The sequence below is a fragment of the Trichechus manatus genome, unplaced genomic scaffold (assembly GCF_000243295.1).
Source record: "Trichechus manatus latirostris isolate Lorelei unplaced genomic scaffold, TriManLat1.0 scaffold00053, whole genome shotgun sequence".
NCBI classification, from domain to species: domain Eukaryota; kingdom Metazoa; phylum Chordata; class Mammalia; order Sirenia; family Trichechidae; genus Trichechus; species Trichechus manatus.
In genome coordinates, this window is record NW_004443989.1 from 13,553,329 (window position 1) to 13,561,657 (window position 8,329).

The following is an 8,329-nucleotide window of genomic DNA, read 5'->3' on the forward strand; positions in this document are numbered from 1 at the left end:
CTCCTTCCTGTCTAGTGTCTGCCTGGGCTAGCTCAGCATGCACATAGCCCAGCCCTCCTTGCAGTTCTGCTCTGGCCTTGTGTACACCCAGTCTTGCCCCGGCTGTGTGCATGTCTAGAGCCAGGGCCTGGCTCCATATCCAGCTACCCCCACCCCTGAGGCTCACAGTGCTGCTCCTTCATTTCTGCATCTCCAGACAGATTCTGCACCTAAACGTGTGCCTGTGCATGTATGCATGCTTGTGTGTGCATGTGTGTGTGCATGTGTGTGTGTGTGTGTGTGTGTGTGTGTGTGTCTGCCTTTCTACCCCAGGATCTTGAATGGCCCTCTGACCTAGAAGGAGGGGTAGTGTGAGAGAGGAGGGTATACTTCCCTGTCAGCATGTGGCTGACCTGTGGGGACAGCACTGTGTTGGAATGTCCACATGAGCCCTCCCTGCTGGCCACCACTGAGCCGGAGGGTGTGACGAGGCACAGAGCTGGGAGACTGGGTTTAGGAAGGGCTGTCAGCTCAGCCTGTCTTGGTCCAGGCTGCTCTTTAAGCCTGCCAGTTTAGCTGGGTCTGAGGGCAGGATCTGCCCTGGCCTGGGAAGTCCAGAGGGCTGAAGGGTTTGGGAACTGGGAAGATTCTAGGGGGCCTGACAAGACAGCATGAGCAATGGGAAGCTGCTCATTCCTGCGTTCCTGCCATCTCCTGGCCTCGATTCCTCTCCACCCAGACCAGGCTGAGCTTCCTGCCCCATATGTTGTTCCAACTCCAGCTCCATGCCTGCCTTCCCAGCAAGGACGTTCTTGCGAATGGATCTTTATAATCTTGCCATTCTGAAGGGTGTAGCATGGCATGTAGCATGGCATCCCTTCCTTCTAATTTAAATGTTACAATTTCTAATGAGCTGGAGCTTCTCTTCAGAAACTTGGGAGCCATTTGGACTTCTACTCTTTGCTGTTACCGTGTTTCTATAGGTTTTCCTGGTGTTTCGCTGCCCCTTTAGTTGTATATCAATGTATATGTGGCTAGTTGCTGTCAAATCACCTCTGACTCAAGGTGATCCTGTGTACAACAAAATAGAACATTGTCCAGTCCTGCACTATCTTCACTATCACTGTTATACTCGAGTCCATTGTTGTAGCTGTTGTGTATTTTGAGTACCTTCCAACCTAGGGGGCTCATCTTCCAGCCCTATATTGGGCAGTATTCTGTTGTGATTGATAGGGTTTCCCTTGGCTAATTTTTGGAAGTAGATCACCAGGCCTTTCTCCCTAATCTATTTTAGTCTGGAAGCTACACCAAAACTTCCCTACCATGAGTAGCCTTGCTCATATTTGCATACCTACTGGTGGTGTAGTTTCAAGCAACACAGTAACATGCAGGCCACTACAATAGGACAAATTGAAAGACAGGAGGTGGATCAATATACATACTTGGGCCTATTTCTGAGCTCTTTTTTGTTCTTTATGTCTGTTTGTTCATGAACTAGTACCATACTTTCTGTTTTATTTTTGTTTTGTGTATGTGACAACATTTAGTGAACAGTCTCCCTGAAACCCTCCTTCTTTCGTTCTTTTTTCAAACTTGTCTAAGCTGTATATGGATCTCAAAAATAAAAATTAGCTAGAGTTTTGATTGGGAGTACATTGAGTATATTGATCTGGGAGACAAATGATATCTTTACTGTGAAATGTCATTCCATCCTTGAACACAAAGTATATCTCCAATTATTCAGATTTCTCTTATGCCCTTTAATGGAGTTTGAAATTATTTTCCACAAAGGTGTTGGACATGACTTCTCAGGTAATTTATGCTGGTGTGAATAGTGTCTTGTTTTCTATTATATTTTCCTACTAGGTTTTTGCTGACATAGATGAGCACATTTGCTTTTGCTAAGTATGGCTCACTTTTGTAAAATCTAGTTGATTTTTCTTGTTAGGTGTAATAGATCGTCTGTTGATTCTGTTGGGCTTTCTGCGTAAATGATCATATCATTTTCAAATAATGACTACTTTACACCTTCTTTTTTAATTCTTACAGCTCTTTTATTTTTTCTCCTTGTCAAGTAGCATTAGCTAGGATCTCCAGTAACATATTAAATAAGTACTTTTAAACTATTTTGACCACAACCCCTAGTATATATATTATATATATTTATGTAACTGAAACACAATTTTCCTGAGAGATATCTACCCTTATTTTGTACAATACATAAATTTTTCTCTTCTGTTTTCTTAAAAAGTCTGGCTGTAACTCTAATTTAACTTCACAATCCACAAATATGTCAGTTCAAATATTTGAAAAACACTATGGTAAGTAGTATAACAGCAGTGATAGGGTGTGTCCTTATCTTGTCCCTGATTTTATGGAAATGCCTTAAAGTTTCCCCATTAATTATGTTTACTGTAGTTTATCCACTCATTTCCTATATTTTTTGGATTAATTAATTAATCAGAATTTCATCCTAATTTCTCTATTGGCTTTTTAGATAAAGCTCTTTGCATTATGATTTTAGTGGTTGCTTTCAGGAATATAATATGCATCCTTAACTTATCACAACCTGTTTAGATTTAGTATTTTACTAATTCATATAAGTTGTAAGAACCTTGAAAAAGTATAGTGTTATCGATTGAATTGTGTTCCCCAAAAATATGTGTCAGCTTGGCTAGACCATTGTCATGGATTGAATTATGTCCCCCCAAAAACGTGTGGATCAAGTTGGATGGGCCATTCCTGGTATTGTGTGATTTTCCTGTATGTTGTAAATCCTGCGCCTATGATGTTAATAAGGGAGGGTGGACAGCAGTTGTGTTAGTGCGGCAGGACTTAATCTACAAGATTGGATTTTGTCTTGAGGCACTCTCTTGAGATATAAAAGAGAGAAGTGAGCCAAGGGACAGGGAGACCTCATACCACCAAGAAAGCAGTTCTGGGAGCAGAGGGTGTCCTTTGGATCTGGGGTTCCTGTGTGGAGAAGCTCCTAGTCCAAGGGAAGATTGATGAGAAGGCTGACAGAGAGAGAGCCTTCCCCTGGAGCTGACACCCTGAATTTGGACTTTTAGCGTACTTTACTGTGAGGAAATAAACTTCTCTTTGTTAAAGCCATCCACTTGTGATATTTCTGTTATAGCAGCACTAGATGACAAAGATAGCCATGATTCCCAGTATTGTGTGGGTGTCTACCATTTTGTCATCTGATGTCATTATCATATGTGTTTTAATCCTATCCTCTCAGAAGTTAATAAAGCAGGATTAGAGGCTGTTACGTTAATAAGGCAGAATTCAATCTACAGGATTAGGTTGTATCTTTTTTTTTATTTATTGTGCTTTAGGTGAAGGTTTACAGAGCAAACTATTTTCTCATTAAACAATTAATACACATATTATTTGGGACATTGGTTGCCAACCCTGCAATGTGTCAACACTCTCCCTTCCGGATCTTGGTTCCCCATTTCCATTTGTCCAGCTTCCCTTCCCCCTTTTGCCTTCTTGTCCTTGCCCCTGGGCTGGTGTGCCCAGTTAGTCTCGTATACATGGTTGAGCTACGTGTATTGTTATTTGTTTTACGGACGTGTCTAATCTTTTACTGAAGAGTGAACCTCAGGAGTGACTTCAGTACTGGATTAAAAGTGTGTCTGGGAGCCATACTCTTGGGGTTTCTCCAGTCTTCATCAGACCAGTAAGTCTAGTCTTTTTCTGTGAGTTTGAATTTTGTTCTACATTTTTCTCCAGCTCTATCTGGGACCCTCTATTGTGATCACTGTCAGAACAGCTGGGTACCATCTATTTGTGCTGGACTCAGTCTGGTGGAGGCTGTGGTACTTGGGGTCCATTCGTCCTTTTGACTAATATTTCCCTTGTGTCTTTGATTTTCTTCATTCTCCCTTGCACCAGACGGGTGGGACCAGAAGATGTATCTTAGATGGCCCCTCACAAGTTTTTAAGACCTCAGATGCTGCTCACCAAAGTAGGATGTAAAACACTTTCCTTATAAACTATGTAATGCCAATCGAGCTAGATGTCCCCCAAGATCATGGTCCCCAGCTCTCGGCCCACTAACTCAATCGCTATGGGAGTTTGGATGTGTCTATGAAGCTTCTATGACTTTATCTTGGTCAAGTTGTGCTGGCTTCCTTAGTATTGTGTACTCTCTTACCTTTCATCAAAGTTACCACTTATCTATTTTCTAGTTAGTGTTTTTCCCTCCCCACCCCTCACCTCCCTCATAACCATCAAAGTTTGTTTCTTTCTGCGTGTAAACCTTTTCATGAGTTTCTATAGTAGTGGTCTCATACGGTATTTGCCCTTTTGTGATTGACTTACTTCACTCAGCATAATGCTGTCCAGATTCATCCGTGTTGTGAGATGTTTCACAGATTCATTATTGTTCTGTATCATTGCATAGTATTCCATTGTATGTATGTACACACATAGTTTGTTTATCCACTCATCTGTTGATGGGCACTTAGGTTGTTCTCATCTTTTTGCTATTGTGAATAATGTTGCAATGAGCATGGGTGTGTGTATGTCGATTCATGTGATGGCTCTTATTTCTCTAGGATGTATTTCTAGGAGTGGGATTGCTGGATTGTATGGTATTACTATCGCTAGCTTTTTTAGGAAGCACCGTACTGTTTTCTAAAATGTTTGTATTCTAACCAGTAGTGCATAAGAATTCCTAATAAATAGTGCAGTGCAACCTCTCCAATGTTGGTTGTTTTCTGTTTATTTATTTATTTATTGTATTTGTGCCAGTAATGTTGGGGTGAGATGGTATCTCATTGTTGTTTTGATCGGCATTTCTCTAATGGCTAGTGATCTCGAGCATTTCCTCATGTGTCTGTTAGCCGTTTAAATGTCTTCTTAGGTGAAGAGTCTGTTCATATCATTTCCCCATTTTATAATTGGATTATGTCTTCTTGTTGTAGAGGTGTTTGATTTCCTATAAATTTTAGAGATTAGAACTTTGTCAGATTTGTCAAAGCCAATTTTTTCCCCAGTCTTTAGGTTCTCTTTTTATTCTTTTGGTGAAGTCTTTTGATGAGCATAAGAGTCTAATTTTTAGAAGATCACAGGTATCTAGCTTATCTTCTGGTGTTTTTGTATTGTTAGTTATGGGCTGTATCATATTTATGCCATATTTAATGAGCTCTAGTGTTGACCCTATTTTTTTTCTATGATATTTATTGTTTTGGGTTTATATTTAGGTCTTTGATTCATTTTGAGTTAGTGTTTGTGTATGTCGTGAGGTATGGGTTCTGTTTCATTGTTTTTTATGGATGGACATCCACTTTTGCCCACAGCATTTGTTAAAAGGAAACCCTGGTGGCATAGTAGTTAAAAGCTATGGCTGCTAACCAAAAAGTCAGCAGTTCAAATCCACCAGGTGCTCCTTGGAATCCCTGTGGGGCAGTTCTACTCGGTCCTATATTGTCCCTATGAGTCAGAATTGACTCGATGGCAGTGGGTTTGGTTTTTTGGTTTTTCGTTTGTTTAAAAAGACTGTCTTTTCCCATTTAATGGACTTTGGGCTTTGTCGAAGATCAGGTGACCGTAGGTGAATGGATTTACATTTGGATTCTCAATCTGTTCCATTGGTCAATGTGTTTGTCATACTAGTACCAGGCTGTTTTCACTACTGTAACAGTACATTAGGTTCTGAGGTCAGGTAGTGCAAGGCCTCCTACTTTCTTCTTCTTCAATAATGTTTTACTTATCTGGAGCCGCTTTCCTTTCCATATAAAGTTAATGATCAGTTTTTCCATCTGATTAAAGAATGCTTTGGTATTAGGATCAGGATTGCATTGTATTTGTAGATTGCTTTGGGTAGAATTGACTTTTTTTCAAAGTTTAGTCTACCTATCCCTGAGCATGGTATGTTTTTCCATTTATGTGGGTCTTTTTTGGTTTCTTGCAGTAGTGTTTTGTAGTTTTCTTTGTATAGGTCTTTCACCACACTGGTTAGATTTATTCCTAAGTATTTTATTTTTTTAGGGGCTATTATAAATTGTATTGCTTTCCTGATTTCCTTTTTGTAGTTCTCGTTATTGGTGTATAGTAATCCAATGGCTTTTTGTATGTTGATCTGCTGAATTGCTTTATTAGTTCTAGTAGTTTTCTTGTGGAGTCTTTTGGGTTCTCCATGTGTAGTATCATATCATCCACAAACAGGGATAGTTTTACTTCCTCCTTACCAATTTGAATGCCCTTTAATTCTTTTTCTTGCCTTATTGCTGTAGCTAGGACTTCCAGCACAATGTTAAATAGGAATGGTGTTAAAGGGCATTGTCCACTTGTATTTCTGTTATAGTAGCATTGGATAATTAAGAGAGAATTTGGTACTGGGAGTAGGGTGCTGCTCTAACAGATACTTATAATATGGAAAGAGTTTTGAAACTGTGAATGGATAGAGACTGGAAGAGTTTTAAACTGCCTAATAGTAAAAGCTTTGATTGCCTTGAAGAGACTGTTGGTGGAATTATGGACATCAAAGACAATTCTGGTGAGGACTCAGAAGGAAGTGAGGAGAGCTGTAACACTGGAGATGGTGCAGATGGTGAGAAGCAGCAGCAAAGAAACAGCAACAACAGAACCAGGATACTGGCATGAGGCAACATAGGAGATGACCCATGGAACGAGAGAGTTGAGTGTCTTTGTGCAGGAGGCTTCCTGCAGAGTGAGGTGCCTCCAGGAACTCATTGGTGGAGTTAGGCTTGCTGACTCATGGAGCAAGAGAGCTAAATGCCTCCCAGCTGAGGTTTACTGGTGGAATAGGGTGCCTCCAGATGCTTATGGGTAGAGCTAAAGAGCTTTGGAACTCTTGCCCAAGCAGGAGAGATGCAGGGCTGGCCCAAGAGCCTGAGGGGGCTGATAGACCAAGGAACTAGGAAGCAGAAGTTGAGGAGACAGACAGCACAGGAAGCAGAGCTGTTTCAGTGTCAAAGGCTAGGGCCGCAACCTCTGGGGTCTCAAAGTGTGGGGCCACTGCCACCTAGGTTTCAAAGAGTTAAATCTTCACCAACTTGATTATGGAGTGGAGCTGCCATTCATGAGTGCTAATGGGATGGGGCCAGATCCACTGCCCAGAACTGAGGTGGCAGAGCTTCCATGCCCTCAGGGCCTGCTGGGGCCGAGGGGGTGATGTTGTCACCTAGATGGACTAGAATGTGGCCGCCCAAAGCCAAAGGAGCAGAGTTGCCGTTCCAGTGAGTCTGGAAGGTGGAGCTGAAGCCCAGGGCCTAGGGGCCTCCACCAAGAATTCAGAGAGTGTGGCCTACACCCAGACTCTGGAAGGCAGGGACCTTGCCTAAATGGTCTCAGAGAACAGAGGGTTATTTTTAAGCCTCGAGAGCTAATGTAATGTATTCTTCTGTCTTGCTTGGTTCCCCTTATCCCTTCTTTCCCTCCAATTTCTACCGTTTGTAATGGAAATGTCTGCCTTGTGCTTGTTCCATCATTGTACTTTGGAAGCAGATGATTTATACTTTAGATTTCACAAATGAAGAAGAATTTTACCCCAGGACGGAATTTGGACTTAGAATTGATTTAAGACTTTTGGGATGATATGATAGAGTAAAGTGTTTTATATGTAACAAGGACATGAATTTTGGGGGGTTAAAGGGTGGAATGTCATGGATTGAATTGTGTCCCCCCAAAATGTGTGTCAAATTGGCTAGGCCATAATTCCCAGTACTATGTGGTTGTCCACCCTTTTGTGATTTTATGTGATTATCTTTTGTGTTGTAAATTGTAACTTCTGTGACATTAATGAGGCAGGGTTAGAGGCAGTTGTGTTAATGAGGTAAGATTCAATCTACAGGATTATGTTGTATCTTGAATTGATCTCTTTTGAAATATAAAAGAGAGAATGGAGCAGAGACGTGAGGGACTTTGTGCCACCAAGAAAGAAGCACTGGGAGTGGAGCACGTCCTTTGGGCCTGGGGTCCCTGGGCTGAGAAGCTCCTAGACCAGGGAAAGATTGACGACAAGTATCTCTTCCCAGAGCTGACACAGAGATAAAGACTTCCCCTAGAACTGGCACCCTGAATTCAGTCTTCTAGCCTCCTAGACTGTGAGAGAATATCTGTTAAAGCTATCCACTTGTGGTATTTCTGTTATAGCAGCACTAGATAACTAAGACATATAGTTTCACTTATTGACTCATTTTTGTGATAGTATCATGTTTTGCATTGACACATGTTATAAACCCCTAAATACACTGCTATAATTTTCACTTTAAAGGGTCAATTATCTTTTAAAGAAATTAAGAGGAAATAAACAAAATATAATTTTTTATATTTACACATTTCACATTTCTGGTGCTCTTCATTTCTTCTTGTA